Raw genomic sequence first — 14,978 nt, forward strand, 5'->3', positions numbered from 1 at the left:
ATATAAGTATGTAACTCCTCTATCGATGTATGCAGATGTATTCAAAATCAGTAATCTGTCAAACTATAATTTGCAGATGTTCATGAAAGGTATGAAGCCTTCGGCATAGCCGAAGACAGCGCTGCTCTTACTTGTTTTTTTTATAATGCAGGCTAACTGAGGAACAGCGAGAATCATATATACAATCTTTATTTGATGAAATTTGTGACGATGACGCTCCCTATGACTTTGACTCAGAAGATGAAGAAGAAATTCAAATCAATGACATTGAAATTGCTGATGACGATGCTGAAGTTTCGCAAAGTGCCGCAGAAGTATTACCTGATTATGCGGACTATGAGGATGATGAAGAAGACGATGAAGAAGAAGAAGTAGAAGAAAATAATGAATTACCTGCTAGTGCCGAAAAATTTGTTGCACGTGATGGTACTGAGTGGATGAAAGAACCAAATGTAACTCGTCAGGTACTCAGACAAAATATTATAAGAGAACGTTCTGCACCAGCTAGATGCACTGAAATGTTGTCAATAGAGCAAACATTCAAATGTTTCATGAACGTTGAAATGGCTGATATAATTATGCGCCACACAAATAAGTTAGCAAAATAAACTTATAATGCTTACAACAATGCGCATCCAAACACAACTCCTAAGTCATGGACGCCTGTGTCAATAACAGAGCTGTATGCATTTTTTGGCATACTTATTATGACTGGTGCGAACCATAGCAATGGAGAACATGTTCGAGATTTATGGAGCGTCAAAAACTATCCTTTATATCGCGCCACAATGGGAGTCAACCGTTTCTGTTCGATATTGCGGTTCCTAAGATTTGACGATAAAAACACTCGTGCAACACGCTTACTAACTGATAAAGCAGCACCGATCAGTGAGTTGTGGACGATGATGAACAATAATCTTGCTGCACATTACAAGCCCAGCTCATGCTTGACGATTGATGAACAATTATTTCCTTACCGTGGACGCACACGGTTTACGCAGTACATACCGTCAAAACCTGCTAAATATGGTATCAAGGTTTGGTGGATTTGCGATGCCACAAATGCATATCCACTGCATGGACAAATATATACTGGCCAAGCAGAAACTGGTAGGGAAACGAACCAAGGCGAACGAGTGGTGAAGGATTTGTCTGCCAAATACCAAGGAAGTGGCCAAAACATTACAATGGACAATTTGTTTACGACCTTGCCAGTTGGAGAACTGCTTCTCACCTGGAAACTCACGATCGTTGGAACTTTGCGCAAAAACAAATCATATATTCCTCAAGAAATGAAGCAGAAAAAAAACAGGACAATTGGTTCAACGACATTTGGCTTCAAAAATAATGTGACATAGTGCTCTTATGTTCCCAAAAAAAATAAAGCAGTAATTTTGCTTTCGACCATGCATAATGCTGCTGAAATAGCTGACAGTGGGAAACCTGAAATAATTGAATATTATAATCGTACCAAAGGTGGTGTTGATCGAATGGACCAAATGTTTGCGGAATATCCAACACAAAGACAAACAAAACGATGGCCACTAGCGATGTTCTTCAACATGTTGGACATTACAGCTCTTGCAGCCTACATTGTCTACGATTTGAATAACCCTATGTTGCCTTGGAGAACAAACAACAAGCGTAAGCAGATCCTGCGCAGCTTGGCTGAAGCATTGTGTATGCCCATTATTGAAGCCAGAGCCATAAATCGTCAAGTGACGCGAAATTTTTCGACTAAAATTGCTATTGAAGCATATTTCAACCGACCGGTGGAATCAATGGTGTCAACAGCAGCATCAACATCTGCCGCAGCGCGCACGCCAAAACCTGTGTCCGGATCTTGCTATTTATGTTACGCACAAGAGGAAAAACGCCGTAGAAAAACCAGAAAGCTGTGCGACAAATGTAAGAAGCCAATGTGTCTTGAACATTCGGTCACATCAACAAATTGCTCTATTTGCCATGATTTTCCTTAGATATAAGATGCATTTTTATAATTTTTATAATAAAAGTCAATAATATAATGTGTGAAATGAATATTTTTAATTTTTCAAATAAAAAAATAATATAAAAAATGTTTTTTTTTTTATTATTATGAGGATTTTTACTATTGGGGTACAAACGTATCCCGGGTGTGTGTTTACGTATATAATGTGTTTGGAAGGCTGTAGCTCCTGAACCAATGGTCCGATCTGGTTCAAATTTTGAATTTGAACTCAAAACTAAATAATCTTCCTAGCGGTATAGAGGTATAGCGGTTCAAAAGTTACAACACTTCAAAGTTGAAAGTGGATACATTTGTACCCGGGTGTGTGTTCTAGGGTTAAGTTAAAGCTTTTTCAAATACGATTAAACAATTTTTTTTTACTTTCACTGTTCACTTGCGATTATATTTATTTTGATTTGTTTCTGTCAAAGCAGCTGATTAAGAAATTCGAATTTCACTATTTTAGTTGGCAACGCCGTTGATAGTTACGATCGGATTACAGCATACCAATTTTCGAATTTTCGGAACGGAGCTACGAATTCGTAACTACGAACTTTCGGATTACATCATAGGGGTGATTAATTAACTTTAATATAGGAATTTCAAATTTGGGATTTTAAAATTTGAAATTGTTATGAAGTTTTACGAATAGGAAATCGTAATTAAAGCTTTCACTAATTTACCAAATTTATTTGCCTTAGTTATACTAACATAACGTATTCATTTAATATTCCTGTTAAGAATTGCCACAAAATAAATTAACAACTTTGCAATAACTAACAATAAACACTTTCCACTTTTAAGTATCTCTCCATTTATAAATGTACCTACATACGTACATTCTTACACACACCTATGTATCTACGAGAGAATTTATAGGCAACTCAACTTGCGCGCATCCACTCATAAGTCATTAAAAGAGGAAATTATAATTTAAGCTACTTATATTGCCAATTACCAGCACACATACATAAATGAATACAAACGCACGCCAAGGCGAATTAATATGTGGTCGCCGGGTGGTATGAGTAACCAAAACTTGAAGTGGTGGAGGAAGGGACAACGGAGCAGGAGAGGCATTTAAAAACGCATGCAAGCACGTAATTAACGCATTTACCGGTGTACAATTTAATACTCACACGCACATAAATACATACACCCCTGCAGAAAAAAATTATCAATTGATAAAAAATAACCTACTTGTTGTTAGCTTTTTTTCGGGATTTCTATAAAATATATAACTTGTAGTTAGCTACAAAAAAACTAACTTGAAGAGATTGTTTTCTTTGAACGCGTTTGTATTTAAATATCCTGTACTTCCCAAATACTTTTTCGAATTGAGGACAAATAAAAGCAAGATCGAAATTCCATATTATCATTATGAGGTTATGTCTGACGAAGTTCGAATATGGGACCACCTACAACAGAATATGCAAACAAATATGAAATGTGATAAAATAAATAAAGCAAGTAAATAAAAAAACAAAAAAAAAAAAAAACTATTGATATTTTATGCCCAAAAGTGGTTAGTTTTAAGTTAGTTACATCAAATGCAGAGGTAACCACCCTTGAATATAGTTAGCTTTCGTCAAAGAAAATATACAGATAATAAGTGACTTATAGCTCCTTCCTAATCAACTTAAAGTTAGCTTATAGTTAGATACATTTCCTGCAGGGACATTCGTACATCCTTCTGTTTTGTTTTGTTCCTGTTACTGTTGTTGGCGATAATGTGTTTGCGCCGACGTACGTGAGCACCAATTTGTGCCACTTGAAATTTTATCGCCGAAGATAATAACTACTCAGATTGCAGCAAACCAAACAAAAGCAAAAACAACATTGACGCTTGTGTTCATTTGCGTCCAACTCTGCATACATACTTATATACATACAGTGTCAAATGTAAGTGTACAACTTGTTCTAATATAATAATCAAAATTAATTTCATGATCATCATTAATTAATTATGACAATATAGTTAAATCTATAAGATATAACATAAAAATCGAAGTTTCACAATTTATATAAAGTTCACCAAAATTCAAACAATTTTCATAAAAAATTCAAAATTTTTATTCAGAATTTCTGGAAAATGCAGTTTTGTAGTCTGTTAAATTTTAGTAAAACAAAGTGCAAGTTTCAAATCGCTAGAAATTACCGTAAATTTTTTAGACTTTTTTGTAATGTTAGCGACTTTAAGCTTGCATTGCTTTACTAAAATTGAACGGCCTAAAAAACTGCATACTCCAAAATTTTCTAGAAATTCTTAATAAAAATTTTGAAATTTTGATGAAAATTGTTTGAATTGAAGTGTTGAACTTTGATTTATATGGTTTATGTTAAAGAATGAACAATATTTTGATAAATAATTAATGAAAAAAATGTTCATGAAAAAATTGGCACTGACTGTATATAATATGTATCTTCGCAAATTCCGCTGAGAGCGCATAATTAATTTATGCTGCCGATAATGAAGGCAAATAAACTCACTTAAATGCGTCTGCTATGTTGTGCTACGTACGCGTAAAAGTAAAAATTTCTTCATATGTACATATGTATGCATGCATAAGTAGTTCTTGTTGTGCCGTTACTGCTTCACTGCGTATGCCACAAGTTTACACCGCCATCATCAAGTCGACATTTATGCACGCAATATGAAATGCATATGCACGTTTTGCGTCAGTGTGTGTATGTGCGTGTGTTAATTTCCGATGGTAAATGCGTTAAAATTCCATATAATCGATGCATGTAATTTCTCATAAATACTAAACGCATTAAAAAGGTGAAAGCTGGCTTTCAGCGCAAATTGTTTGCACAAACGTTGTTCTACTACGCGTGTTGTTGTAATTGGAAACCGGCATGTTTAAAAATGCTGATGGCGCAGAAAATTTGAGTAAGTGATACCTTAGTAATTAAAATATTTTAGACATTTTCTTTGAAAGTTATTGGAAACTTCTTTGAATTTACCTAAAAATCAATGTTTTTTGGTAAAATAATAAAAATTTTCCACTTCCCAATCGCAACTACGTATGTGTGCATAGTATAGGGCTGCCAGACGTTCTGGTTTTCCAGGCTTTGTCTTGATTTAGACAAATTGTCGTGGTGTCCTGGTTCACACTTAAATTGTCCTGGTTTTTTATTGAAGGTCAATGCAGACACTCTTATTTTTAGCAGATTTTTGCTATGAAAAAAGGTTAAGCTTTCTATAATTAGTAGTCGAAAATTGATAACGAAACGTTTTTTCTAACATGTTTAACATCTGGTGAGTTTACCTTCCTTCTCTTTAGTTTATTTGGTTAAAATCTTAATTTTATTTTTTTTTTTAAGTGCAAGTTTCTGATCAGGTACACGGCTGAGGGGTCATACACAAGAAATACCCAGTAGATAATTTCCTGGGCTATAATCTCATCCAGCCTTTCTGAAAGTTATTCCTTTCTCCTTAATTTTTTGTATGGAGCGGCACAAATTAAGAGCTTCTGCTTTCGCTATTCAAAAAAGAGCTTACAGAAGGGGGTTTGTCTTTTGAAGAAGTTCTTTGAAAGTATTTCTTAATTCGTAAAACTCATACTTTTTAAGGAATTTATGTAAGGTTCATATCAAATAGTTTTATTTAGACATAAAATGCTTATTGAATCTTACTTGTAATGCTAAGTAAATTGTTAATAGGAAACACCTTTCAAGGAAGCATGCAGGGAAGCACTTTTTTCAGTCCTTGTTGCGTCTTTTAGAATGGCTTCACTTAAGACATCCTACCTAAATTATCTTCAGGTTATGCATATACAAAATGGCAAAAATGATAATGAAGCGCGTTGTAGGGTATGCGGAAACTTGCTAATGGTGGTAAGGCAAACATTCAAGACCACTTAAAGGCTCCGCTTTTTCCAAGTTACGTCACCATCACGAGAAATGTTTTCTTTGATGATAAAAAGAAATTCATAACTTCAACGTTTCATCATCATAACTCATTCAGCTCTACGGATTGTGCCACAAAACTATATTGCTTATAATATTTGAACCAAATCAACTGTCCTAATAGGGAATATATGGGCACCATATTCACATGTATCTTCGTTTTTGATTTGGATGATAAGTGTTCTGGTCCGTGGGTTAAGGATTATGGCAGCCCTGGCCCTGGTTGTATTCGTGTTCGCCCTTGATTTCGTTTATACCTATGGTGGCGGACTCAAAAAATCAATGATGTATTTTCCAGTCCCTAATCGCACTAATAAGGTCCATTAAGCTGGTTCATGAAAGACTACAGGACAGGACCTTATATGCAATTCTAATACGGCTTATCTCGCAGTAGTTGGCGCAACTAGCAGGATCTACCACGTTGTGGATTCGGAAGAGTACACAGAGTTTCCAATATTGCTTTTGTTCTTCAGAGCAAATAGCGTTTAACAGCTTCCACATGTGCTCCACCAGTCCTTTGCCACCGTTTTTAAAGGTTCAGCCGGTTCCATTGGATCTAGGGAATTTTTGGGGTTTAAGGTGTTATTACCACTTAGAGGGTCATGAGCAGAGGTGGGCACTACCACAAACAATCGTGAGCTAAAAGTGAGAATGTGTTAGTTTACGTAATTCATTTTGCATGCTGTCGTGTTCTCATCACTGCGCTCTCGCTTGTATACGTACACGCGACGCTTACGCTCTTTTAGCACCTGCTAACTCTCTGCCCATGCCTGGTCATGAGCTTAGCCACTGTACATTGCTCTTTGTTCTTATTTAAGAAACGCGCCACCTGTCTCGCCATTTAAAAGCTTCTTCTCCGTCGGGGTATGCGCACAAATTAAGCTCCTGTGTTTGAACTTAACTTTGATGCTGATTGCGGCATTTTTTTTTTGCGAATTCGGGTGGACCTGGAGGTAGGGTGTCGGAGTCCCCGCTCAACTAAAACGCTGCAATGTTTTTGCAGCGATGCCCTGTCAATTGTATTGAATGTTACAGACGTGACGAATCCAAAATTGTGAAGGGTCTAGAAATGTCAGCCTCAAGCTCAAATAAAAAATAACTCCTGCCAACTTCTTCTTATTTGGCGCGATTTTGGCCGATTTGATAAAGCCAATTCGAAATTCCAAGTGAAGCCAAGTCTTTCTCCACTTCGTCTTTCCTTCCTCTGCCTCTGCAGTCATCAACGGGTTCCGAGTTAATGTTTTCAGAGCTGCAACGTCGGTGTCCATTCTTAGACGTTTGTGTTCGGACGTTAATGAAAAAGGAAGCGATTTTGATATGACCATCAAAGTCAACCGATTTGCGCAAATTGTAATACATGGAGATCAAATTCTAAACTAATACTAAAATAATGAAGTTAACAATATGTATTGTAAAACAAAACTAAAGGTTGGATTAACTTTAAAACAATTGTATATGTGCGTTCGGGATGTTACTTTTTTTTCCGTTAAAATTTCAATTTTTTTTAAGCAATATTGTTATATTTTATTAAAAGATGTAGTGCTTAAAACCAATGCTATTTAGAACTTTGTTTCAAAAAGTAAAAGGGGCAAATCAGATTTCTCAAATCGGTGTAAAAAGAAATATGAAATAACAATATTTTGACTATGCCATTTTCGACACAAAACCGCGAGAATTTGAATTGCATTTATTCTTTTCAGATTTTGGTTGACTATTTCTCGGATTCGCCCATTTGGTTAGGTACATTTTGCAAAACATAAGTACTTTTTTACAAGTGGTTAAGATCAGGGTTCGAAACCAAATGAAACATTTCACGAATGATTCGTCCAAAGATACAAAACTTTGCGATCAATTCGAATCGTTTTGTACATGAGCAAAACCAGAACCAGTACCTTTGCAAGCAAAAGAGTGCAAACAAAACGATTTCTGTTTCGTTCCTTGACGAGCATAGTTAGATCGTTTCAAACGATTCGTTTTCTTACACATGAAGAGCGTATACCAGCTATGCCCTTGTGTATGCTTCGTGCATATGCCATGTGTGTTTGTATTCATGTATGTACGCAAAGTATGTACATATGTATGTATAGTATACAAAACACAACAATGAGAGTAATTGCAAAACCAAATACCATAGAAACCATACAGGAATTGAAACATGCAACTTCTTAGTTCTTTATGCTGTTATGTCGAAATATGAAATTTATCAAACACGACAAAATCTTCATTTACGTTTAAAAACACGGGTTTTCGAACCTATGCGTATTTAAAAGCCTGTAACTTACTTGAATATCAACCCATGTTCAGTTCCTCATCACTTAAGAAAGAAGAAACTTAGACCTTTTAAATAGTGTGTGTCTATACATTTATGTATATCAGTTTAATTATACCTTTCATGGGCATGAAATGGTATAACTTTGGTCCGATGTTTGTAAGTACCAGAATAAGAAGGGATAGACCCTCTAAAATGTATACTTAAATGATCAGAACGTCGAGCTGAGCCGATTTAGCCATGTCCGTCTGTACGTCTGTCCGTCTGTCCGTCTGTCCGTCTGTCTGTCTGTCCGTCTGTTTGTATGCAATCTGGTCTCTCAGTTTTCGAGATATCCGGATGAAATTTGGTAGGTGGGTGTGTTTTTATAATGTATTAATCATTTGTCGGAACCGGAAGAATCGGACCACTATAAGATATAGCTCCCATACAACTGATTGTTCAGATATGAGTTTTTTCGTTATAACTTCTCCATTTATACAGCTAGGAACATGAAATTTTGCAATACTTCCACCCATTATCAACAGAAAACTTAGAGTGAAAATAACAAATATCGGGTCACTATAACCTATAGCTCCCATACAACTGATTGTTCAGATATACGATTTTTCGTTATAACTCCTCCATTTAAGTAGCTAGGTACATAAAATTTTGCACTGTTGTCACCCATTACTATAAGAATAATTTCAGCGAAAATGGCGAAGATCGGGTCGCTATAACCTATAGCCTCCATACAACTGATTGTTCAGATATAAGATTTTTTGCCATAACTTCTCCATTTATGCAGCTAGGCTCATGAAATTTTGCAATACTTCCACGTATTATCAACAGAATACTTACAGTGAAAATAACAAAGATCGCGTTACTTTTACATATAGCTCCCATACAACTGATTGTTCAGATAAACGATTTTTTGTTTTAACTCCTCCATCTATGCAGCTAAAAACAGGAAATTTCAAACTATTTTCACTCATTATAAACAGAAAGTTTACAGTAAGATTAACAAAGATCGGGTCACTATAACCTATTTATTGCCCCCATACAACTGACTGTTCAGATATGGGGTTTTACTGTAAAACTTCTTTATTTGGACAGCTAAAACCGATAAATTTCGTAAGCTATTTTCTAAATGATTATACAAAGTCTACTGAGAAAATTGTCAAAATCTATGCTGTATAAACTTTATCTCTTATACCACTGATTGTTCAGATACCAGTTTTTGTGATATATCTCATTTATGTAGGAAGCTAAACCCATTAAATTGTGTTACCGGTTTACATACCGATCACACAGCAGTGGAATCACTTAGATTGGTGCTATATAAGGTATATCTTTCATACCCCTGATTGTTTAGATATGATTTTTTAAATATATGTGAATATATACATTTTTTCAAATGCAGTAATCTGTTAAAGTAAAGTTTTCAGATGCTTATGAAAGGTATGAGGCCTTCGGCATAGCCGAAGACAGCGCTGCTCTTACTTGTTTTTTTTTTACTTTTTACACAATTTTTCAGCTTTGGCGATGTTTTTACGCATTATTTTATAAAGTGAACCTGACTAACTAAGTTATTCAGCCTTTCTGAAAGCGAATATTCGTTTTACTCATAATTAAACGCAATATTTGAATCAATTCAGGATTAGTATGGTTGCGTCATGCATAAAAACAAAGTTGACAAATTGTGAAAAGAGTTAAAAAAAACGTGTTTGCTGCGCATATATACGCAGATATTTTAAGGTTCATAAAGGCCCAAGTTTCTTCTTTCTTAAACGAGTGAGAAACTCGGTTGATAGTCAACAATTACAGGCTTTTAAGTGCGCTAACGTACAAAAAACCGGATTTTTAACCGCAAACCAATGTATTGGGGTGTTTGGTAAATTTCATATTTCGAATTTGGTTTTACTCAGCAAGACCTACAAAAATTATTACATCACTTCTAAGGCATTTCTGGGTGGCACACATAGTAATAAAATTGTGTTTTATGGACTTATTAAAAACCAGTATGAATTATGTAATTTTTATTTTGTATAATTAATAAGTTATTTTTTTTTGTTTTCATGAATGGTTTTTAATGTTTATTTTCTACTTTGATAGTAAAAAAATCTTATTGTAAGAAATCATTAATCACCCTTGTTTATTTTAAGAGGTAATTTAAATTTGATATTCTAATATATAGGTAAATCAGCAAAGTCAAGCCCTAATATGAATTTGTAATATATTTCCACAGTATCCACATGGTTTTCTATAGTACATTTTACCAATTACTAAGTTTGAAAATACATACATATATGTATGTACATATATGCACATTCATATATAGTACATTTAAATACCTAAATAGGTGCTTTCCCCAAATTAACCGGCTTTTCCATTTCATTCTTAGTAAGTATGATATCAAGCAAACGTTTGCGAATTATTCCTGCGAATTTTGCCACACCCAGCTGCGCGCTTTAGGTAGAACAAAACCCAATTCAACTAGAGTCAATAAGATTCATTTCATTTCAAATCGCCAAGCAAACGTTTGCGAATCATTCCTGAGGGGTTTGTCTCACCCAGCTGCGCCCTTTATGCTTCTGTTTCGTTTGCACTCGCGCACAAAAGCAGAACGAAACCCAATACAACTAAAATTTTCTTTGTTTGGGTTTCGGTTGTGTTTTGCTCTCTGTTATGAGAGAAACGAAACAAAACAATACGATTCATTTCGATTATTTTCGAACTCTGGTTAACCCTTTCGGTACATCTTGTTAGATTCGGGCTTTAAAAATCCGATTTTTTTATTAAATGATCCTTAATACTTAATATAATAACACTAAATTTACTTTTTTCCAAAATGTGATTCTAAAGTGTTTTTTAGAATGATGCCATATGGCATCATTTGTACTAACTGGTGTAAAAAATACGCAAAGATTTTTTAATATGGTATTTCATTTTATTTTAATTAAATTAAATAACACTACAAAAATTCGATAAATATAGTTGGAACATGCATAGATTTAATAACTCATTTAAAAAATTTACCAGTTGTAATTTACCAGTACAAATATATCGTTATTTGCTGGTGCGGATTTCAGCTCCTTCTAATATTATTGATGCCATATGGCATCATACAAATTTAAAAATATACCACGCGTTTATTAGCATTTTTTTTAAATCAAATTACAAGTTCTAGCAATATTTGACACTATTTTGGAGCTATAGCATATCTATTTGTTTTTAATGTATTGGGTTATTTGGTAAAATATAGTACTTTAATGTAGACCTTTCTAAGCAGAAGAAAATCGATATTTTAGTTAAGTTTTAAAATTGAAATTTTTCGTCTACTAAGGATAAAAATAACAATACCGCATAAAAATATAGTTTATAGAACTTCCCATTACAGTCTTGCATATAAAAATATAATTTGAGATAAGCTCATTAAATCTGTGAGTATTCAAAAAGGCATGACGCCATATGGCATCAAAATAGCGAAAGGGTTAAGATTACCTACGTTGAAAATACGACTCAGTAGCAACAAGAACAAGTAAGAGCAGCGCTGTCTTCGGCTATGCCGAAGGCTTCATACCTTTCATGAACATCTGCTAATTTTACTTTGACAGATTACTGCTTTTGAATACATCTGCATACATCGATAGAGGAGTTACATACCTACATATATAACAAATCGCATCTGAACAATCAGAGGTATGGAAGATATACCTTATATTAGCACCAATCTAAGTGATTTTCACTGCTATGTGATCGGTATGTAAACCGGTAACACAATTTATTGGGTTTAGTTTCCTACATAAAGGGGATATATCGCAAAAACTGGTATCTGAACAATCAGTGGTATAGGAGATAAAGCTTATACAGCATAGATTTTGACGATTTTCTCAGTAGACTTTGTATTATTATTTATAAAATATCATACGAAATTTATCGGTTTTAGCTGTTCAAATAAAGGAGTTTTACAGTAAAATCCCATATCTGAACAATCAGATGTATGGAAGATACAAATATGTTATAGTCACCCGATCCTTGTTATTTTCACTGTAAGTATTCTGTTAATAATGAGTGAAAATGGTGCGAGATTTCATGTGCCTAGCTGCATAAATGGAGGAGTTATGATACAAGACTTCATATCTGAACAATCAGTTGTATGGGGGCTGCAGGTTATAGTGACCCGACCTTTCTTATTTTCACTGTAAGTCTTCTGTTGCTAATGAGTGAAAACAGCGCGAAATTTCATGGTCCTAGCTACATAAATGGAGGAGTTATAACGAAAAATGTCTTATCTGAACAATCAGTTGTATGGGAGCTATAGGTTATAGTTAGCCCATCTTTTTAATTTTCACTGTAAGTTTTTTGTTGGTAATTATTGAAAACAGTGCGGAATTTCATGTTCCTAGCTATATAAATGGAGGAACTATAACGAAAAATTGTATATCTGAACAATCAGTTGTATGGGAGCTATAGGTTATAGTGACCCGATCTTTGTAATTTTCACTGTAAGTATTCTGTTGATAATGAGTAAAAACAGCGCGAAATTTCATGGTCCTAGCTACATAAATGGAGGAGTTATAACGAAAAATCTCATATCTGAACAATCAGTTGTATGGGAGCTATAGGTTATAGTGGTCCGATTCTTCCGGTTCCGACAAATGATTAATACATTATAAAAATACACCCACCTACCAAATTTTATCCGGATATCTCGAAAACTGAGAGACTAGATTGCATACAAACAGAGGGACAGACGGACATGGTTAAATCGACTCAGCTCGACGTTCTGATCATATAAGTATACATTTTAATGGGTCTATCTCTTTTTGTTCTGGTACTTACAAACATCGGACCAAAGTTATAATACCATTTCATGCTCATGAAAGGTATAAATATAGCAAAAGAATTAAGTGTGTGAAATGAGAGGAAAGGGAGAACTATGTAGCAATTCCAACAACAAAACAATTAGCAAAGGGTCGAATTTAGCTTTCTATGCTTTTTTGCAAAATATATGCATGAGTTTAGACGTTGCAGCGATAGGAAATGTTGTTTCCCATGTATTTCGTTGTTGTGCGTTTGCAAGTTATGCAATCCGTGCTACGTGCAAGATTTCGTGAATACCCCTAATCAGTGTTAAAAATGTCCCGCTTTATTTGCTGCACTATGCGCATTTAAAAAAAATGAAGGAAGCCAAAGGCAAAGTAAGAAACATATCCATTACATAGTTGGAGCAGTCATTTGGTGTTACTGCTGCTACACTTTCCGCAATAACTTCCACAAGTTGTTGACTTGCAGGTCCTCCCAAAATTTATATGGATATGTTCTTAATTTTTGAAAACGCTTTCTCCACCGGGCTCAGCATTGGTGAGTAAGTGGCAAACATTTTATCCTCATCTCAGACGCATCAAATCTTGTACTTGTCTGGATCTATGAATTTGCGCATTATCAATTATTAAAACAGCGTTTTGTGGCGAAGTCAGCTTTTCGTTAATGTATGGATGATTCCTGCACTGTTGAGGGCTAATACAAGAGATATGTTGCGACCTTTCACCGTGGGCACGGTTACCTAGGCTCTAGTACCTCTCCTTGAGCGAGCAAGAGATGGTCTGAGGTGCAAATTGAACCCATTTTCATCGATAAATATCACATGCTCACGGTTTTGTGGGACAGATTGTGTGAAGCTTAAGGCGTACTGTCTTCTTTGCTCAATCGTTTCTTCATTATTCATTCTATCATTCTCAATAGATGCCTTCTTAAGAGTTATCTTCAATTTTCTCAATCCATTATTTATAGCATTAGCACTTACAGAAATATGCCCATCGTCGAGTTTTTCTTTAATTGCTTTAACTGTGATCCCTGCATTTTCTTCCACGAATCTTTCTATTAATTCAATAACGTTAGGAGTTAGCTTTTTGGGTCTATTGCCCTCGCGTCGCGCAACAGCTCGAAGTTCACTATTCTGCCTTGAATACTTACGAATAATACTCTTCCTAGTGCACCAGTTTACGCCGGCCATTTCAGCTGCTTCTTTGACAGAGAACCCTTCTTCATAAAGATTGATCAGCACCTTTTTGTTTTCAAAAGGAACCTTTTCATAGTTGACTCGCCTTATTCTCGGTGGACGGGGTGAAACGGATGAAGTAGATTCTAAATCACGTCGCCTGTTACTAATGCGAGCCGCTCTTCTCGGTACGACGGGTGAACTAAGATCACTTCCTGAGTCACTCATTTCAATGTTGGTACAGAACGAGGTAAAAACCGCGATCAACACACCCTGCAAATGCAGCCTTTGGACAATTAAGCGGTAACATGAGCTTTGTTTATCATACTAAGGGCCGTTTTCTCATCCAACCTTTACTTTACCGGCCACTTTATCGTCTCGATATACGAGTTTTCGTTTTCTCATCAGCGCATTAAGTTCTCGAAGCGATAAACTGTTGCTCACCCGATGCAACCTTTAAAAATTTGTACCCAACTTTAAATTTTGGTTCGGTTTTGGTTCATGAGTCAGATATATTAGATATTGCAACCAAGGTTTTGGTTTTTGCTAACAGTTGCTCTTGCTCATATTTGCTTATGCTGCATTGCCAACCTTTGAAATTTTAGGACGAATGTAGTGAAGTTTCACTCTCGGAAATGTAGTGAAGTTTCACTCTACAGAATAACAAATTTATTTTTACAAGTAAGTTAAGAAAACGAAAACACTTTAAAGTGAGGAACAATTTAACTGCCCTGTTAGTAAAGGCAACTTTACTGCTTACATTAGAAAACGGCCCTAAGGGCCGTTTTCTCATCTAAGCTTTAGATTACCGGCCACTTTATCGT

The sequence above is a fragment of the Rhagoletis pomonella genome, unplaced genomic scaffold (genome assembly GCF_013731165.1).
Source record: "Rhagoletis pomonella isolate Grant_MI unplaced genomic scaffold, Rhpom_1.0 Rhpom_scaffold_00003, whole genome shotgun sequence".
In the NCBI taxonomy this organism is placed as follows: domain Eukaryota; kingdom Metazoa; phylum Arthropoda; class Insecta; order Diptera; family Tephritidae; genus Rhagoletis; species Rhagoletis pomonella.